Genomic DNA, 20,833 nt, shown 5'->3' on the forward strand with positions numbered 1-20,833 from the left:
TTTTTAACATTAAATTACATCCAATTTACCCTCATAGAGCCATAACAGCCTGGTAAAATATGAAATAATAAAATAGCAATATTAAATGAAATATGTCAAACTGAATAACACACCAGCACAAGGTTTCACAGAAAGGTGGTGCTGTTTTCTTTTCGTTTTACAATCAACAGGACCCAAAAATCTACATTATTAGTGACAGCTTGGGAGACCATCCGGAACAACCTTGGTCTGGATGCCCGGGTCCAGTGGTTTGGCTGGGGTGGCATGGTTTGGAGAAACCTCTTCCCCTTCTTTCATCGGTGCCTTGGAGGAAGAGCTGTGCCAGATGTCCTGTTGCTCCACTGTGGCGGAAATGATCCGGGAACATCAAGAGTGTGAAGCTTGTTGTGGAGATCAAGCAGGACTTGCAAGACCTCAACCAGCAATAATTGCCTCAAATGAAAATCATCTTCTCTGCTGTTACCCAGCGATGCCGGTGGAGTTCTGCCCCAAGAAGATGGACAAAGCTTTATTAACAGTGTGAAGGCTACACATCGTACATCATCCTCAGATAAAGCATAGATGTCCTGGCCATATTTTGAATGACGGAGTTCATTTAACTCCTCATGGAAATTATATATTTTTAAAAAATATTGTCCTGTTTCTGAAAGACAAAATCCAATAGAGTGATGCTTGGATTTCCCGCCAAAGTTTTGGCAGGAAAAAAACAAGGCCAGGACTTTTATACTTTACAAGGGTAGCCATCACACATGTCAGTTCTGTCACAGCTCTTCCCCTCCCTCTCCCTTCCATCTTCTCCAAACCCTTTGCCTTACCCCAGCCTTTCCACCTGATGAACTCCCTCAATTGTTTTTCCCCACAGTGGATGTAGCCAGGAGTTTGTAGGGTCAGCCAAAAGTTCTGTCTATTTTTGTGCAAATAAATATTTTTTTATTTAACTCTGGTATGCATGCCTCTGATTTACTGTAGCATTACACACTATTAGAAGAACACACAGTATATGTGAAAGAATTCCAGAGTAGTATTGGATGCGGTCCTCACAAAGATAGAACTCCCTCACACACACACACACACACAAACACACAGGTCTAAAACTCAAATTGGTCCTTTGTGTGTGTGTGTGTGTGACATAGTACACACACATACATAAACTTTCATAGACCATACACAGGGAGAGACAACACAATGGTTGAGCAAAGGCCGTTACAACAGGTATAAAGGCATTATCAGTATCATTTGTCACACCAATACAAAATGACAAAACTACAAACAACTAGGAAAATGAGCTTATTGGCTATTCTGTGTAGTTGTAGTAATGTAGACAATAACTTCATATTTTTTTCAGTATGAATGTTCAAGCAGATACTGCTTGCTTTTCAACACTACTTCAGGGCCAAAGAATTACATCTTGAATATGAACCAACCAGTTTTACCAAAATAAACAATATAAAAACAACTATGGGATCTAATAAAAAGAAAAGTCCCAGTGTTGTATCATATGAACGTCAAAGATGGAAGAAACAAAAGACAGAGCTCAGACAAACACATTTAAAACATTACTGAATGAGTAGAGTTTTGCATTTTGCCAAAGAATTTGAACATGAACCAAATATGTTTATGTAATAACTCTGTCAAAAAATGAAAAATGAAAAAATGTCATACAACACTATCAGAACGCTGAAAAGTTCCATGAGGTCAGTTTGTGCTTGTTGAAATAATATTTCTGTTTTATCTCAACGTATTCAATATCTTTGCCTACACTGACATTTTACCAAAAAAAACAATATAAAAATAACTACAGGATCTAAGTTAAAAAACAAATTACCAGTGTTTTATCAAATTGATGTCAACAATGGAAGAAACAAAAGACAGAGCTCAGATAAATACATTCAAGGACATTGCTCTATGTAAACTTTGCATACATTCGAGTCAAGTCCAGTCAATTTTATTTATATCGCTCCAAATCATGTCAAATCCTGGGGCACTCTTCATATAGAACTGGTGTATGTTCTATGTTTGTCCAGGTGGTGTTGCCATACCTAGCTGTCCAAGATGGCAGACCCGTTCAACTAATTACATTTACAGATACAATGGTGACTGGGTCCACCCACTTACTGCCAAAAAGAACAACCACTCGAGAGCAAGCAGGTGAAAGTTTCGTGAGCAGGAGAACACTGATAGTAGTTGTGCGTTTCGGGGAAAAAAGTTGCGCCCCTTCGGATTCTACGTGCTCCTTACAGGCTACAAAATAAAACAAAATCCCACAACACATCCAAAATTCTATCTCCTTCTTACAATTTAAACATTTACACAAATATTTTCTTCTTCTGGATAAAAACTGTAAACACTAACGTCCCGAGAGTCAACGATTGTTCCCTCTGAATTCTGTATAACTTGTTTGTATACATGTAAAATTTGTTTACTCTTGTTGTTCCGCGCTTAATGTTGTATTCTTTTATTGACGCTCCACGCTTCAAAAATGGGTATGTTTTAGCCAATATATATGAAGAATATACCTTGTCTAACTTGTTCACTTTTATCATCTGCTTGCACTGTTTAATATTTTTATTATTTTTGTCCTGAGTGTGGGACAGCAGGAAACCTGCTGGAAAACAGTTTCTAAACTGAGTCAGCCCCACAGCTGGTAATACTTTTACATTGCTCTGCTGTTTTTTCCTGTTAAAATAAAATAAAAAAATGAAAATGAAATATTGCTTGCGCGAGCAGTGATATTATGCGCGTGAGTGTTGTGAAAGCGCTCGCAAAAATAAATGCCTGCGTGGCTCCTCTACATCCGCCTGTGTGGATCTCATTTGCACTCGTGGATTTTGGCACTATAATGCTGTCATACTTATTAGCGAGGAATAACCTCATTCAAGGTTGGATGGAAAGCAGGGACACAGTCTCCGCCTTAGGAAGATGTGATGACAATACTTAAAATCAAAAGATACAAAGGTTAGCCAAATTAAATAATGAGAAGCAACAACCGAGTAAGTATTATGCCTTTGGACAGAGCCTTTTCAGGAGGTTACATGCTGAGAGTAAACTGAAACCACAGCTTTATTCAGTAAAGATCTGACCTACAGTAAAAGCTATTTCCAGGCCTAATAAACTTAAGGCAGGCGTGACAGTCAGGTTGAGAACACCACTGCAGGACTTTATATCTTTATCACTGTGACAAATTCACAATTTCACCTTTAGGAACTAAAATTACAACAACACATTTGTTTTACCGAGTGTGAAGAGATATGGGAAGACATCGGAAAGCCAATCAGCTGTTCACAGAAAAGAAGAGAGCGTGCTTCTCTAAACTCTAATCTCAGAAACCAGAACATGCTAGCATTTTTTCCACATGCCTTTACCAGTATAGCCATCTGTCAGAGTTTGTTAAGGCCAACAAAATTTTTTATGAAACAGCGGAAATATCTCAAAGTTACGGGAATGTTTATAAGAAGTGATGCGCAACATAAAACATGTCAGAATCTAGATGCTACAGAAATGAGTCACAACCTAAAAGCGGTAGAGCTCTGACAGCCCTGCCGTCCACAGCACGGCACTGTCGAAGGGTGAATGCCTCCTGTAAACATTTATCTTCCCTGTGAGTGTGTGCCTGTGTGTGGTACGGCCTGGCGACAGGAGCTTCTCTGAGGCTTTATCTGCGGCATGACAAGACAACCTGTAATATACGAGCATCTGGAGCTCCTCTTCAAACACAGTCTTATCTCACGCCAAACATTCCCCGAGGCCAGAGCAGAGCAAGAGTGGCCCAGACCAGACCAGACCAGACAAGACCTCACACCGTCTCACCGTATCCCATCCAACCCGTGAGCAGAGTGCCGGGCGCACAAGCTGGGAACAGTCCATCAAAGTGCATGCGTGTGTTTACAAGGAGTGTTCTATGAGCGCAGCCTCGACAGCTGAGAACAACAGTGTGACATTACGGTGACGGAAATCATCTGCTCAGAGTTTTTCTTCCATCCTGCTAATCGGGCTAGAGGTTAATGGTGTTGCACTCAACACAAATGGACACGATCCCTCTTCATCCACTGACTTAAACATAACTGTTGAGACTACAACTAAATACCCATCACTCATGTTGCTGTTTGGGGGAATTTATTTTACATCAATCTTAAGATAAATAGTAAAGGCCCTTACAGATCTTTCAGAGGGCAACTCGAATGAGCTGCATGTGCATGTTATCACTTTCACGGTGACTAATAGCAGCATTCGTAGGTTGCTAGAAAATCTTTACAACAACTTTATCACGACCACTGGGTTGTTAAACAACCGGCATAATCACACAGAACCACTCTCTCAAATTGTGTTTTATATTCCTAAAAAAAAAAACCATTACAGACATTAAATAAAGTATGGTTTCATTGCCCTAAGCACTCTTGCTCTGAACAAAATCACTCTGGTGTGGGTGAAGAAAGTGTGTGAAGGGAGAGCAGCTTAGTTAAGAAGCTCCATTCTTTTCTCTGTGTTGTGCGCTCTGCTCGGACCGCTGCCTTCAGCCAGCCTATGGGGGGGATGTAGACATGCCCCTCTCTGGGGCCTGTACATACGGCCTGTGCCTCACTTCAAAGAGAGGGCATAAGGGCAGTATACTCCCCCCAACACAGATCCATTCAGCTCACAGCTGATTCCTCTATGTGTGTGTGAATGTTTATGTGTGTCTCACTTTGACTCTCTCTAGGCCCCTCTAGCTTTCATTTCAGACCGCTTTCCATCCTCTTGTTTTATTTTTTTTCTTTTCTGGAAGATGGATAAAGGAGGACATGGAAGTACAAACTATAGCTTGTGTGTGGGTGAGTGAGTCTGTGTGTCTTCCTTTGATGTCTGATAATGAAGGTCAATACTGTGCAATCTCTAAACATGCTGTCATACAAGCCTTCATCGTGATTCACAGCTAAATGCAAAGCATACTGATAGTGAAACAGGAGCATTCAGCAAAAAAAAAAAAAAAAAGATTACAACAAAGGGCTACATGCTGACCTCCACATACCTTGTGACCAATGAAAAACATAAGCCTGACCAAAAAAAAATAGACAAAAAGAAACACAGGGAGGAAGAATGAGTGTGCATTTAAAAAGGAGAGAGAATACTGGAGAGAGGAGCTGAGCTCAGTAGCTGCGGCACAGGGAGGTCCGGCCTTTACAAATCCCTTCTTTTTTGATCTCTTCATCCAGATGAAAGAACAGCGGCAGGCAGGATTATGCGGGACAATTGCGCTTTCTCCCCAAACCCTGACTTGATCGGCTTTTACGAGAGCCCTAATCATTTTCAATTAAGCACATTTTCTGACATCCTGTAATAGCTACAGTGCTGGTCTTTAACTCCCCAGCCGCCCCAGCACTCCCCCGCAGCCCCCTTTTGCTAAGCCTCTCATTCCCAGACAGCGTGCCTGTAGTGTCTGCTGACAATTTGAATGGGCCTGAACTGCAACTTGTTGTTAAGGTGCCAAATAACCCATTTACCAGATGCTTGACAAGGATGTTATTTGGCGCTTTGATTGAATGTGCTTTTGTATCAGTGAAGCATTGAATTAGTGTTGTTTGTTTGTGGAAGCCCCTGGGATCCTCCTCAGTGTCAATGTTATTTTTGTTTTTTTCTCCTTTTTTATGGAGGGGAGTTCCTTTTGGTATGATAATCAATATCTAATCCAACTAGTCTAAGGCACACAAGGCATTATTGTATACTACTATGCTTCTCACTAACCGACTGGTCCTAAAAATCATCTATTCAGCCTCAGACTGGATGACAACACCTTAAAATACAGCATTTTAAAAAGGTATCGTGTGTTTGTAACTTCAGGATGATTTCATCCGTGACAGCCCAGTTGCCCTCTGTTCATTCACCGGGTGCTTAATTCCAGTCAAACTTTGGAGCTTGATGTCTCTTGAGGAACTTGAGGTCTCAAGGACTTGACTGAGACAGACAGCACCATTAGCGGGCCCTGGACCAGCCCCAACCCTGACAACCACTCACAGCTGGCACTGGCAGGCAGAGGGAATGGGTCTCCTTTTCTTCAGTTCAGCCAGAGAGAAGTGAAACAAATGTCCATCACTCACTCACTCAGTACCCAGCAGGACGGCTGGCTGTTTTTGAGGACGGACAAGTAGGGGAGGAGAGACAGAGGAAAACTGACGTTCAGTCAGAAGTGAAATGAGGTAGATTTGACAGTGAGAGAGCTGGAAGCCTCCACTCAGAAATTATAGGATGATATGGAAATTTGACAGATCTCATAAGATGAGCAAACATAGTCAGGATACAGTAATCCTAGCGCCATAAAATTCTTTTCATGACCAAAAAGATACTGTAAATTAATTCTGACCTTAAAGTGAACAACCTACTAATTTTATAAAGTAGGTACTATTCTAATCTATAGTATACTCTTCTTGCAGTATGTGTGTAAGAAAGAAATGACATTTGCAGTTTTAAGTATACTGTTTTTGTATTTAGTATATTGAAAAAAAATCAACAAACACTCTGATTTTGTACTGAGAGCATAGCATATAATATGTACGCCATCAGACGTCAGTCAGACCGCGACATAAGAATGCCACCGTCAAATAAAGTACACAGAGAAAGCAGTGTGTTTTTCCAAAGACTTTATACAAATGTTTTGTTTGACTGGATCACTCTGCACTGTAGCTGTCTCACAACCACCCACAATTTAATTTTCTGCAGCTGTGAGTAGCTCACCCATTTCCTTTGAGCACTGCATGGTGGGACAATAGTCAACACCAACACCACACTTTAAAACTATGCATTTGTCTAAACATGCATACTAGCTTTTTTCAGTACACTGTCACTGTTCCAGGGTAAACACACTACATACTTAAAATTTCTATGTAGTACCTATTGTGGGACACAGTTAGTGGTTTTAGAATGCTACTGCCAAATAAATTGGATGAGTAGAAGGGAAAATGTTTTCCTAAGATTTAATAATTTATTATCATCAACCACAATTTGTGTATTTTTTTCCCAGCAGCTTCATGATATTGTTGGTTATTGGATTGCGGAACAATAGTGTCCATCAAAACTAAACTCAAAAATCAAGCTGATTTATTATACATACTGACAACAACTTTGAGTCTATTCAATTTTGTCACAGTGAACACACTGCATATTCATAAATAGGGCTCAATTATTATGTAAAGCATTAGTATTATTATAAACAACCACATCTCAAGACTAAGCATAATTATTGGTCTATAAAATAAAGGTTTTCCTTTACTGTTGAAGAGTAAATTTAATACAAACATTTTATATCTCACTGTCACACACACACATAAACACACACACACACACACACATTGATCTGGCATACTTCTGAGTCATGCCTGTTTGCCAGTGGCTGTCTGTCATTATCAGCTTTGATAATGTCTAATAGTGTCTCCAATAGAGAACCCTACCAGGATGAGTCTGTTTCCTCGGCTCTCTGCAGCTAGTTGGCTGGAGCCCCCACTTCTAATCACCTTTCATTACAGCCTTCTGATCCCCAGCTTCCCTTTGTACACCGCACTTCATCGTCTTTATTTTCTGTTCTAATTACATGTGAAAGATGCCCCCTTTGATTCTGCCTGCATGCCAAAGTGCTATCAGGGAGAGAGTGTCGAAAAGTGTCATGTGTGTCTGTCTTTCTTGGAGGATGAGGGAGCCGCATAAGTATTCACCTGCTGAGGACAAACCTGTTTCTCCCCAAGATATGACGTATCTATCACCAGCTCAGAGGATATCAGTGCTGTCTGTCAACATAATAGCAAAAGGTAGAGGGTAACAGGATTGGAGAGGGGAGGGGTGAGAGGAAGAACATGGAGAAAGATGCTTTGAATTGCTCACTTACAGTGACGCACTCAGTTGTGTGTATTTTTCATTTTATGAGCAACGTAACCATGATGCACCAGCCTTGTCCACTGCAGCTTGTTCTTACTCGTTCTCATTTGATTCTTCTCTAAAATTAAAATAGAACAAAACATTGACTTTTCTCCAGTACCTTTCTCTTTTTTTCCTTTTTTTTCAAATGCCATCATTTGTTGCTGTTCACTGGAGGTTGTGTACCCACCATGTTAGGCTTGTTCACTGTCAATGTTTAACCTTTTCAATATGATGTTTCTAAGACCTTTGGTGACCACTGTACTGCTATAGAAAGGCTTAATGTCTGCAGGTTTTATACCTTGGTTCTTCTGCAAGAGCTCGTTGAATGCATGACCTACTCAGCAGGAAAATATACAGCACATGAGCTGCAATTAGACAATTTTGTGGCTCACCCTCGGAAGAAGTATCATTCTAACAAGGGACTTGTATTGGTAACAAATTCATGACTCTTGAGTGGCCTGATATCCGTTCATTGCTAAGCTAGTGTTCCAGTATGGGGAGACGGGGAGCAGGAGAGACATAGAGAGACCTCACTCTGACAGAATCTAATCAAGAGTTGTCCTAACATATTACAACTGACTTAAGCTCTATCTTTCCTCCCAGTTAAGTCTCACTCACTCAGAATCAAAATAACCGAGGAGACAGAGACAAGGAGAGAAAGCGAGACAGAGAGGGAGATTAGGAGATGGTGAAGAAAAAAAAGAAAAAACACACATCCCTTTCTGACTGAAATGGAAGACTACTTCCGGCTCCAATTTCGGCATATGCCAGGGCGAGCTGTAGAAAGATAAATGAGCTCTCCAGCACCAAGAGGAAACTGATTCTTTATCTGGCATGGCACTATTTACTGACATTAAGAATGATAATATCAATCAGCAAGCTGTCAGCAACCCAAGTGGGCTGCGAGGAGAACAAAGGTGCCACTGTCTCTCTTTTGATACATTTACAAGGAGATGTTGATGTACCTGCCATTCAGGTGCAAATAATGTCATCACCACACACCCGGATCAGGACCTGCAGCTCCACCTTGGTGATGAGTAAAACTGCCCAGGGCCCTTTCTCAAAGCTAGCGTTCCTAGCTAGGAAAAATAAACCTGACAGGTTAATGAACTAGCAATCAACACAGCCAGAAGAGCAGCAGAGCACCAACATGTCTGCACTCCTCATCCCCCTGTGAAATATAGCTGTGGGTAACAGATTTTTTTTTCTACCTTTAGTGGTGATGTGCAGGAGAAAACACATGGCAACAGCATCAGGGAAGCGTCTGTGTAATTACTTTTGGCCATCTTTCAAACCTTTCTCTCTCAGGAGAGAGATGTGTGACAACATATGACAAGAAAGCCAACAGGCTTTCCATACAGAATAATGGAATCCATCATCACTGAAGCAGACACACCTGTCTGGCTTTGAGAACAATGCCACACTGCCTATTTATTAGGTGCCAGAAAAGTTTATGTTTGTTCGGTGACAGTGACAGCAACTTGATCCTTTTCATTTTTGGAAGGGGGATCTCAACTTTGGGGAAAGGAGGGAGGAGGGGAAAGTCTGACTCACATATTTTCTTCTCTCGGTGGTGCACAGTGAGTTCTCTTTCTTCCTGATAGCTGTCTGCTAAGGAGTCAGAAGACAAATAACAAAGACTGTCATTCTCCGGGAGGCTTTCACTAATTCTTTTTTTTCCCCTACCACAAAAAGATACATATTATATCCTTTTGACACTTCAAGTCCATCGCTATCTCAATCTTCACTGGATTCACAAGATATGGAATTGTGTAGCAAAGCAGGAAGTGATTTAATTATTCATGCTAGTTTGATATATGTAACCAGCATGAACTTAACTGATTAATAATAAGAAAACAGATTTCATGACTGGCAGCTTCTGTCAGAACCATTTCATGCAAAATAAGAAAGCACTGTCAATGAAATGCCATGGAAACTCTAGAAATTCTAATAGATTATGACTCCTACAATTTTTCTCAAAATCTAATCAGAAAATAATAACCTGATTACACAAGTGTACGTGTTTACTGAATACATTTTTGGCTTTGTTTTGAAGACAAATGGTTAATAGATTAAAAGCTGTTAGTTCATGCATATTGAAGACATACTTTTCACAAGGTAATTTTCATACAATGGGTTGTGATTAGTCTAATTTAAAATTTAAAAAAAAAGAACAAAGGTGGTGACTTTTCATCAGCTTTAATTCAACGTGTCAAAATATACATTTAAGATTGAGAAAATGAGATTGAGCCGTACAGTGTGCTGTTGGTCTGCGGCTGCTCAATGGGCTATCACTTCAGTCTGACTGTCAGCCAGCCGTGTTGACGGAACAGAGCTGGCTGTCATCTTAACAGTTAATAATTAGGCTTCCCTCTGCCACAAAACAGAGTGCCACGGTGACAAAAGCCAATGGCAACCGAGGTGGCGGCTTGGCTGCCGCATTATAAATAGTCTGACCGGATGATTAATGAGAGGGGCCACTGAGCTAAAGCAGCAATCTCGCACACAGACAAAGGCTGCCTGCACAGCTGCCTGCACAGAAAAAAAATTAAACAAAACACAACAAGACAAGCCCTGTCCCTGGATAGAAACAAGAATTGAGGCAGAGTGGCAGGGAAAGTGGAAACACGCCAAGTAAATAAATTATTGAATTTCGACCGACAGCTTATGAAGACTTTATTTAACCTCTAAGCGCTTTTGGGGGGATCCTCATTAACATTTTGACACGCTCAGTTGAATGGCGGGGTCAGGCAGGGTCCAAAAGCAGGGGAGGTTCAGGGGAGACAGGCAAATTCTTTTGTGGTGGTCGTGAAGTAGACTTGTGAGAAAAGAAAAAGGCCTTAGATAATTCAATAATTTGAGGAACTGGAATATTCGCTTAAGTGTAAGCTATGCCAAAATCCAATTTGCTTAGAAGAGTTATTTAGTTACTAAACAAAGGTCGGAGAAGGAAGGCTTCAAGGGCACCACAGGGGCCTCTCTTGGAAATCCTTGAAAGGGACTACTTGTTTTCTACAGCGTCCTATAAAAGCCCAAACATGGTGCATATTATTTGTGGTAAATTGAGACACTATTCAGAAGAAATGCATGTTATATCATAGGAAATGTTTAGTGCTGTTTGCCTAACACACACTCAAATTGTTGATAATGCCATCTTCCACAGGTAAAGCCATCTATCTGTTTAAATTATAAAACTTTGCTTGTTTCCATTCTACATCTCATGTCTGAGTTTTGACAGTGAGTTATATTTTTCTCCCCCTTTCCATCACCTCCCTTTATGTCACTCCACAGTAATATGGGCTGAGCACTCCTACTGTTAATGTTACCCTTTACCATTTTCAAATGATACTCATCAAAGCGGACATGTCAAATCAATCAAAGTATGACAGCAAACGCATAACAACAGTGACAATAGTGACAAATATCTGTTTTTCTCTTGAGAGAAAGTTCCACAAACAAACATGGATGCTCTATTCTGCCACCGGTCAACAATTATCTTGAATATTTGGATGTACGGTTGCTCCAAGCAGGTTTTTCCATTTCATAGGCCTTATTCTTCCCCTCCACTTTGCCGTGCTCAGCTAGCAGGGCTCTCAGTTGTCACAACATCTCCTTTTAATGCCCCTGACAGGGGGTTATTTGCTCCCATATATGTTTTCTCTCCAATTACACCATGGCAGGCTGGAGGCTGCCAAGCAACGCTGCTGAGATGCTGATGGTCACCTCTTTGACTAGTCCTTCCTGCCTCCTGCACTATATTTTTCATCTTTTTAGATTCTATTAGAGAGGAGGACTCTTTCATTTGTTTAACACCTGACAAGCATCAGCACCACAATGCCAACTACTTTTTGGTGAGAAAAGTAATATTGGACCCTATTCTCAATTTTTCCTTCAAGGTGTCTGGTAAGAATACAATATGAAAATTTCAAAATAACAGTACAGAAATATTCTCAGGAATAAGATTCAGTACATTTAAGGTGTGATATTGAAAAAAGTAGTTCATGCACAACTAATTGTCCAAAAAAGACAAAGCAGCTGCAGTAGCCTGAGAAGTCATGGGGATTTGAATTACTACACACACTTTCTTAATTATGTCAGAATGTTTTAACTTGAATATTTAATGCAAAGCACAATGCTAATCCCCTCCAAAACACATTAATTAGGATAATTTGCTTGATTCTTTGTGCCTGTTTACAGCAATCAGGCTGATCAAAGACAAAGTAAAATGATACCAAGGGACTGATATCTCAAATATACAAGATGCAAACCCTCTGAATCAATAGAGCAAAACAGACAGCATTTGTGAGTATAGCTTTAAGCTAAGTGGGATGCCAAATGCAAAGGCTGCCATTGATACCACAATGAAAAATGCATGATTTCAGAGAGAGCACTCTTTTATCTACGAGGCAAGATCAATAGTGGGAAGGGGTTATGGAATCAAAGTTGTTTTGCTGGTGCTGTAGCTAACTGACACTTAAAAACATCTGAACACAATTTGAGAGAACAAAGCGTGCTAAAAGACAATTGGAGGAGAGTAAGGTGAAGTTCTGTGGGTTGATAAACTTTCTTTTCACATTCAGGAAGGTGATATCAAACGCTGAGTGTACAGGGCAACTGAAGTCACATTCATTTACCACTGATAAGCTCCGTGAAGGATCAGTGATACGGTTCTTTGTTTCTTGGCTTGAACTACAGTAGAATAAAAATAAAAATCACAATACTTACAACCACAAATCAACAAGATGCTGCATTTGTTTTGATCAGAAAAACAGTTTGTTCTTGTGCTATTCTTCTTCCATTAAGTTACAGACTTACATTGTACTGCTGACAAAAGAATTCTCTATTAAAAACAACATCAAATACGCACCACAGTAAAGTATATAGAAATCATATGACAGTGGCAAGTACTTGCTAGTGCCCTAATTACAGCACATATGGATTTCTTAAAATATTAAACACAATTGGACTGAGCATGTCAATTCAAAAGCAATCATGCCTATACTGTACTAGAACTAATTCTCTGGCCCACCCTCACACAGCATCTGATCATTGATTTCAACATGACTCTGATGGAGCTAATTATTCTGTAACTCAATCCGTGCCTCTGTCCTGACCTTCGCCCTGTGAGTAGACTGAGGAAGAGCCAACAGCTTTCAGCAGAGGCTTGGGCCTGTCTGGCCTGAGAATGTGACATGAGACAGACAGAGAAGAGAAAGAGAGAGAAAAAGAATCACAGAGGGTCACAGAATGGAGATATAGAGACACAAGAGAGCGAGACAGAGGAGAGAAAAGGAGACACAAAGAGAGAGGGAAACATGAGAGAGAGAGAGAGAGGCAATGAAAGTGAGTGAGAATGACTGACAGACAGAGGATTCGTCACAGGGAGAGAGTGAAGGCTCTGGCCACGGAGGGACCTGGTGAGAAAGCTAACAGATAGCAATCTGCGTTTTCACTCTGCGCCACAGCTAACAGCTAGCAGCTACCCTGTCACCGCTGCCTAAACAAGCCCAGCGTTTTCATCTCCATATACACAACGCGGCACTCTGTCTTTTCTTCTGATGGAGATAAGATGTATAAATTATGAGCAGCTGACAAAGTCTACTCCAGCGCCCCTGGCGTCTCATCAATCACTAGCCTGTGTGTCAGCAGGTAACTGACGTGGCCCCTGGAGGCACAGCCCTCTCTTTAAGCGTGTGAGTGTTTTTGTGTGCAAAAATGTGTGTTTGCTACTGTGCAATTGGGCTTTTGTACATGTCTGAGTAGTGTGTGTCTGTACATGCATGTGTGTATATTCTGTGAGAGACGGCTGTGTGAACAGCTGATTCAGTCTTAACTCTGTGCTGCAGAGGACAAAAAATAAGAGAAATACACAAAACTTGCACACACCAAGACAAAAACAACTCCTGAGTATGTGTGTGTGTATGTGTGTGTGAACTCAAGGTTTTGTTGGTGGTACAGCTCGGGGTTATCTGATGTGCTGATATACTCCAAAGAGAAAGCTAAATGCTAGAAATAAGGGGAAGAGTGAAGAACAGAAATAGGTTACCAAAGAAAAAAAAAGAAAAAAAAAGTGAATCCAGGAGCAGGCTTGCTGGGTGGACTCCTGGAGGCCTTAGAAGGCCAGTGGTAGACCACCCAGCATGATTATTGGTATTAACAATTTTCCATAAACCTCAGTTTCCCCCTGTCTACAAATGAAACATGGTCTGGGACTGTGGTTGTAAGAGTAGCCATGACATACATATGTGTAAAAATATACTAATTTACAATGAATTTGAACTGCATTTCAAGGGTACTGAATTCCTTTTTAACTAACAGACATTAGGAACGGCAACACTTGAGTGTTTAACACATCGTTGCTAAAGTAAGCAACATAATTACACTGTGTGTCAGCAAAACAGTATAATTACAAGCTACAAGTTGTCAGTGTCTGATTTCACATAGTTTGTATTTACAAGCCAATCACAGTCTTTTCTTCACTCATGTTTACCAGAATTAAAGCCTAATTTCATTGCAATAATTACAAGCTGTGGTATCCAAACAGAGCAGATTACATGGGCATTACACAGTGTTAATGAAAATATTATAGCAAATAAAATATACAGATATTTTATGATTTGGGATTTTGTACCAGTGACTTACTTTACTGCGGTTTCACCCATATGTTAATTTCAAAAGCCTGTTTTAGTTCAGACTGAATTTCCATTCAAGGACAGTTTGTGTCTGGAAAAAGTACTTAGAAATAACTGTATTCAATGAAACATTCATTCCTCTTTGGACTGAATAGGTGTATAACCTCAAACCACATCCCTGCAAAATTACACAATGTTTGTGTACACGGCCCAAAGCTGGTAGCGTTTGCTTGCGCACACAGTATCGATCCGCCTGTCTTGAAGTGAAGTTCAAGAAGGAGAGAGTGAAGCAGAAGATTTTGACTCCCCATGGGGACGCGAGAAAGAGCTCATCTCAGCACCAAAGAGAAGGAGGGCTGTCATGTTCTGTCTGATGAGCTGAAAGACTAGGGGCAGCCTGGAGCAGCAGGGTATTCCTTCCCCCCATAAACAAACCTCTAAAAACAAACAGTTCCACCCCACAGAGAAGGAGATGGGACAGTGAGACAAGAGGGGAGGGCAGACAGGTGTCACGGAAGACTGACATCTGTTACAGAGGGCACTAAGAGAGGAGCTGGATGAGATGAGAGGATGAGCTGATGACAAGGGTGTTTTCATGTTTTCAGTCTTCTCCTTCCCGGCCTTGGTTGGGATTCTAGGCTAGGACTTCATATTTTGATCAGCCTGATATCTCATGAATTATGTACCATACACCATTAGCATTAGTTAGAGCCATCGCGGTATCAATGATACTATTGTTTCGAGGGGGGTCAAGCCCTGAGACACATTATCTTTGAAAACCCTTCTAGAGAGAAAGAAAGAAGATGTCTGGAATTCAGCTGACAAAAGCACTCAGTCGTCCTGAAATCTGATGAGTCTGACAGGATGTGAGCCCATCTGATCCACTGCTGTCTCAATATTCTCTTACAGGGGGGGAGAGATAGGAGGATAGGCCGCTCCTTGCTTTTAGCACAGGTGTGATGAAAGTCGGAGCCGCCGCAGCTCGGCCCACCTCTCGGATTACCCCGAACACGTCTGGTGACGGACGTTGCCAGTTGGCAGACGAAACGCTGAGAAGTGATGCCCGTTGTGCCCTACCCATCTGCCTGCTGCATGGAAACAGCATATCAGGTGATCCCGGGGGATACTTATTATCATATCATATTAAATGTCTGGGCTATGGGTTACAGTTGTAGGTCTTAAGAAGATAAAAGACAGATCTAACAGAATAAGACAAAATGAGTGGGTGCTGCAAGGCCAACACTGTCAATTTGAAAGTGGACGTCTTCAGCACCTCTGGGAGTTGTTCATCACGGTGAGGCAAAAGAGAACTGGAGAGACAGATAAACAGTAATAAAGAGAAATAGAGATCCATTGTTAGTCAAAAGGGTTTTGTTTTCCACCCTCTACCACAGTACTTCCTGTATTTAATTAGACTCGATAAAATGACAAACCTTTGTTCCACACTGCCTGAAGAAGTTATCCTTGAAATAAAATATGTGTTACTAATCATGACTTACAGTACATCTCACAGGATATCTTATTACAGACCTTTAGAGCTCATTGGCTCTGATTCAGTTTCTTAAGTATGGTACAGGTGCATAGAAGTGAGACCTATTCCGCGAATCAGTCAGTTTGCAACTGAATCCCAACTGCAAATAGAAACAGAATCAAACAATTTGGCACTGAAATTTCTAAAATAAATTGCCAGACTGATAAAAATGATGAGCTTAACACCCTTTGTTTTAGCTTGTAAAGGATTCAGATGATGTATGTTAATCACATTTCAGAAGATGGAAGCTTCACTCAGCTCCCATCACAACAAAACCCAACAAAGATGATCCATTCTTTACAGATTGGTGACACTGAAACACTGTGGCATTAAGGATCTTTACCCACTTTACTGCTCATCTATGCCCTGTAGACCTATTCCAATCCTTCACAACCCTCTCAACACTCCCATGAATGAAAGAAGAATGCTGTTTGCTGAGTGTCACTTGACCCCTTCGCCCCTACAATGACCTCTAGTGCATCCTGGGCAGCCCTTGCTCTTTCAAATATTCCCACTGCTAAACAAGAATGTCTCTCTCTCCTCCTCTGTTTCAACTTAATTTCCTCTTTATCTCTGTCCCATTCTCCCATCGCCTTGTTAATCACCCTGCTTCTCTCATTCTTTTCTCTCCCTCTATTCAAAAACTTGAAAAGAGAAGAAAAACGCCTCTCTACAAGTGAAAAACAAGGATGAGTGGCTATTCATAGAGTGATTTTTGGGAAAGAGGGTTGATGTGTTTGTGAAATGCAGAGTGGGAGAGAGTGTGTGGATTATGGAAAAGATGCATGGTTTGGAGCACACTTCAAACTTAAGATACGAACAGGAGGGCTAAACTGTCCTGCAAGTCTTTCAAAGAACAATGTGAGAAGTAGCACATCACAAAGAGTGAGACTGAATCCAGTGAATGAGCTTGTTTGGCTTCTCTTACAAAAGCTGACTAATTGAGCATTTGGACCAGATGCAATAAAGCCTTTGTTTGCTTTTTTCGCAATCAACACTCCCTGAACAATTTATCTCATAACATAAAGTGCTTTCCTTTGGGCTAAATGCGTGTGGTGCTGATATTGCTTAAACTGTATGTTCTCTCTCTGTCACTCAGATGTGAAGCTCCTGACAGGTTAAGCCCTTAATGCACCAGATTTGACTGGTTAATCCTGTGAAAAACCATCCTTTTTGTCTCTCAGGTGCAAAGGTGGCACAGCCAGGCCCCACTTCCTTCAACTTACAGTATTCCTCCCGTCTTAGCCTCCAACCTAAACATGCTCCAGCCCTCATCATTGGCCTCTCTCACCCCTCCTCAGCTGTCTACCCACCCGCATACATAAGCTACAAAGCTGGAGGTGTCAAGACTACCCGTCTCAACAGCACCCCCCCTCCCTTACCTGACCTGCGGATAGCCCTCAGGGACATTAATTATAGAGTAGTCTGACTTGTTGAGAGGAAAGAGACAGACAGACAGAGAGAGGGAGAGAGACACAGAGAGTGAAAGATAGAGAGAGAGCAGAAAAAGATAAATGCAGAGATGTTGTTACAGAAGCTGTCACCTCCTAATCATGTCATCCTGCTGTACAGAGGTGATGCTGAGGCTTTACTCGATCAGGTTTCCCATTCATCACCAGGGTTGGTTGCTGGTGGAGTTGGTGGTGTTGGAGGATATGTGTGTGTGTGTGTGTGTGTGTGTGTGTGCTGGTGGTGGTGGTGGGGGGGGTTAACGTAGACTGCTAACTCTCATTTTCCCACAGAGTTCAAATTTTAATCTAACGTTCATCTCTAGCTATTTTTCTTACTCAACTGTCCCAAAAGACATTAAGATTCTAGTCAAAAGATTACAACACTTTTATTATTAATAATAGTCTGTTTTGTCCTGATTGTTAAAAAATAGACTATTCCTGTCATCTAAAATTTTAAATATCTATTAGCTTTCACAAGACAGTGTTAAATCATGATGTGTACGTACAATGGATCTGGCTGTTTACAAAAGGCAAAGATAAAAAATATTGCATTTCTAGTGTTTCTGTTCAAGGACCACTTAAAAGGAACATGCAACATAAACCCACTGCATTCTGAGCGTTCAATACTCTGCATGCGGGCAAAAACATAGATCTATGATAATATGACATTTCTGTATGTGTTTTATAGATGTTGTGTGGACAGCAACATCTACTCCACAAGCGTAGATATACACTGAACTGCCACCATGTGATCACAGCAATCTGTCCAAACAAATGGAAGCTTCTCTTGCACATTACTGTGTTAGATTAGACGACTCTCGGTCATTTGATTCCCTACTGTCTCGACAGCTCCCATTTCTAATGGACTGAGTGGGATTTCACAAAACGCAAAATAGGGAGAGGTCAACATGTTTGAAGGTTACCCCTGTCGGGAATCAAAATAAATAACATTCAGGTGTGCTATTCTCTGTCAGGCGAGTGTCTTAATGATGCCAAGTTAACACATACTAAATAACAGTGTCTCCCTACGCGCTGACAGCCTCAGAAATAATTGACCAGCATGCTCCAAACTGAGACGCAGTAGGCAGAGAATTCAATCCTGCAGCTGACAGAACCTATTGAGCATGTCACTAGATTTTGCATTATACACAATGCAATGTCAGGTCAGGGATGCGGCCTTCTGCTAGTTATTTGCGATTGCATCTCTGAGGGTAAATTACCTGGTTCTCCATAATATGGTCTCGTTAACTAATTTCCTGACAGCACGCTGTCTCATAAGAAAAGTCTCAGATTTACTGCCTGTCAAAAACATGATGGACTGTTTTTTTTGTTTTTTTTTTCCTCTTTTCTTTTCTCCAAATGCTTGGCAGCCTCTCAACTAAGAGCTCATATTCAATATCCTCTCTCGGTGTGCTGAGGACATCTCTAATTCCAGACAAAGACGTATGACTGAAAATGAACAAAAAGGAAACATAACCTTATTATGTTTGAAGGCTACCAACAGTGTGTCATTTCATCCACAAGTTCCCATGCAAAAAAAATGACTGCTAGGGGGGTTGTAAAGCGATGTAACACAGTTCTAAAGCTCTTAGTAAGGAAACAGGGAAATCCATTATCCATTATCCTGCCGACCTCTGCACATTGGCATGTACACACATACAGTATATGGTGTCCTGTCATTTTGTTGTTATACATGTGTAAATCATTCACATTCTGTCAGAAAAGAGGCTTTGACAACAAAACCTCACCTCACCAACGGGGTCACGGAGAAACAGAATCCCACCGCAGACAAAGCGGAGTTTTACCTGCGAGAACGCGACCTGCCACTGATAGCGAGAACGATGACAATAGCTCAGTGATGGTGTGAGGACTGCCTTTAAGCTATACCATGCAGGAGGGAACAATACAGACTCGAAGAATACCCCCACCACCACCATTAGGCTCAACAGTGTCTGTTTTAAAGTTCACAATGCAGCACCAAGGTCTGCTTACCCTTTCTTTTCTCTGTCTCTTTTTGTGCGTGTTCTCATTCAGCCGGACGGTGTGGCCTATCATCGTCTCCACAATGACAGTAGGTGGAAACGCTAGCTTTCATTACACAAAGTATAAATAGTGTAATCTATCAGCCCTGCCAATCAGGATGATTGATTATGGTCTGTCAGGGAGGAGAGTGACACATTAGAAAAGTTTGGTTAACAATGCCTGTGGCTGGTGAGGGGCTGCTGCCACCCAGCCCAGTGATTAATGTGTTGTCAGCCTGTAATCCCACACCCACGCTTAATGAGGCAAGAATTTATCATCTCGGCAGAGTGGCAGATGTCAGGGGGAAAGGAATCCAAGTGGCTGGAAACAATATACTTTTTCTAGCCTGTGCTTGACATGTCTGACAAGCTCTGAAAACCACAAAGAAGGCCTGTGTAAGCACAAACTTCAGTGGAGGGACTTTCAGCTCTGGCTCTGTCCTCTGTTGCATGCTCATGAAAGTCGCTGGTGCTGAAAGAAGACTCCATCCCCATTAACACTGTACTGAAGAACAGACGCAACTGGTATAATGGATTAAAGCTCATATGATCCAACAAACTGAGGGAGAGAAAAGTCCAATGTAACCATGTCTTTTCCTGTTTAAGGAAAACACACACACACACACACACACACACATATTTACAGTTTTACACAACTTTGGTCCCTTCAGCACAACATAAACAAAAGTGACTCTTTTAAGACCGCATCCCTTTCATCTAGCATAGATTTTGAGTTCATTAACTTTTTTTTAATAGCACATCAACATCTGTATGTCATAAACAACAACAACTGTACTTGAATTATCTGATAAAAATCTGAATGTGAATTAAAGCAAGGCCGCCTAGGGAGGGTGCACATGACAATCAACTTCAAAGTAAACTATTTTGCGGGTGCTGAAATGGTGATTAATGTGCACCGTCAACATCAACTGAAAGAGACAGGCAAAGAAATAACTGATCTCTTTGAGAGATTTAAAGTTTGGCACAATTCTATGGAAACACCCAGTGGGGAAGGAGTTGAGAAAGAGAGATGGATTTTTTTTTTTAGAGCACAGAAAACACTAAGCCAGCTGTCTCTCATTAGGCTAGCAGCATCTTCCTGTCACCAAAGAGACCAACAGGGAGGATTAGCTCTGATTGGGCTGATAGGCCAACGCACTGGGATGCAGCACTATGTAATAGCTAAAAGCATCATTTGATAAGAAGTGTAATTACCTTAGTGGCAATAATACTGCAGCTACAGTACATGTACAAGGTTAGTGCTGGCCCGTGGCTTGCAATGAAAAAAGGCTCAGTTTTATAGAGGAACATAATGGC

At 41.2% G+C, this 20,833-nt stretch overlaps 1 protein-coding gene and 1 long non-coding RNA gene across 5 annotated transcripts in view; one reads left to right on the top strand and one right to left on the bottom strand.

Moving 5' to 3' along the window:
* lrmda (leucine rich melanocyte differentiation associated) overlaps nt 1-20,833 on the bottom strand; it is a 268,869-nt gene that overhangs the window by 43,874 nt on the left and 204,162 nt on the right. The gene's annotated exons all lie outside the window — the stretch shown is intronic.
* Nucleotides 939-19,693, top strand: LOC122996857. Its single transcript, XR_006407092.1, has 3 exons — nt 939-1,018; nt 12,421-12,430; nt 19,683-19,693. It is a non-coding gene; the product is annotated as an uncharacterized LOC122996857 (long non-coding RNA).

This window comes from Thunnus albacares, chromosome 14, assembly GCF_914725855.1.
Source record: "Thunnus albacares chromosome 14, fThuAlb1.1, whole genome shotgun sequence".
NCBI lineage: Eukaryota > Metazoa > Chordata > Actinopteri > Scombriformes > Scombridae > Thunnus > Thunnus albacares.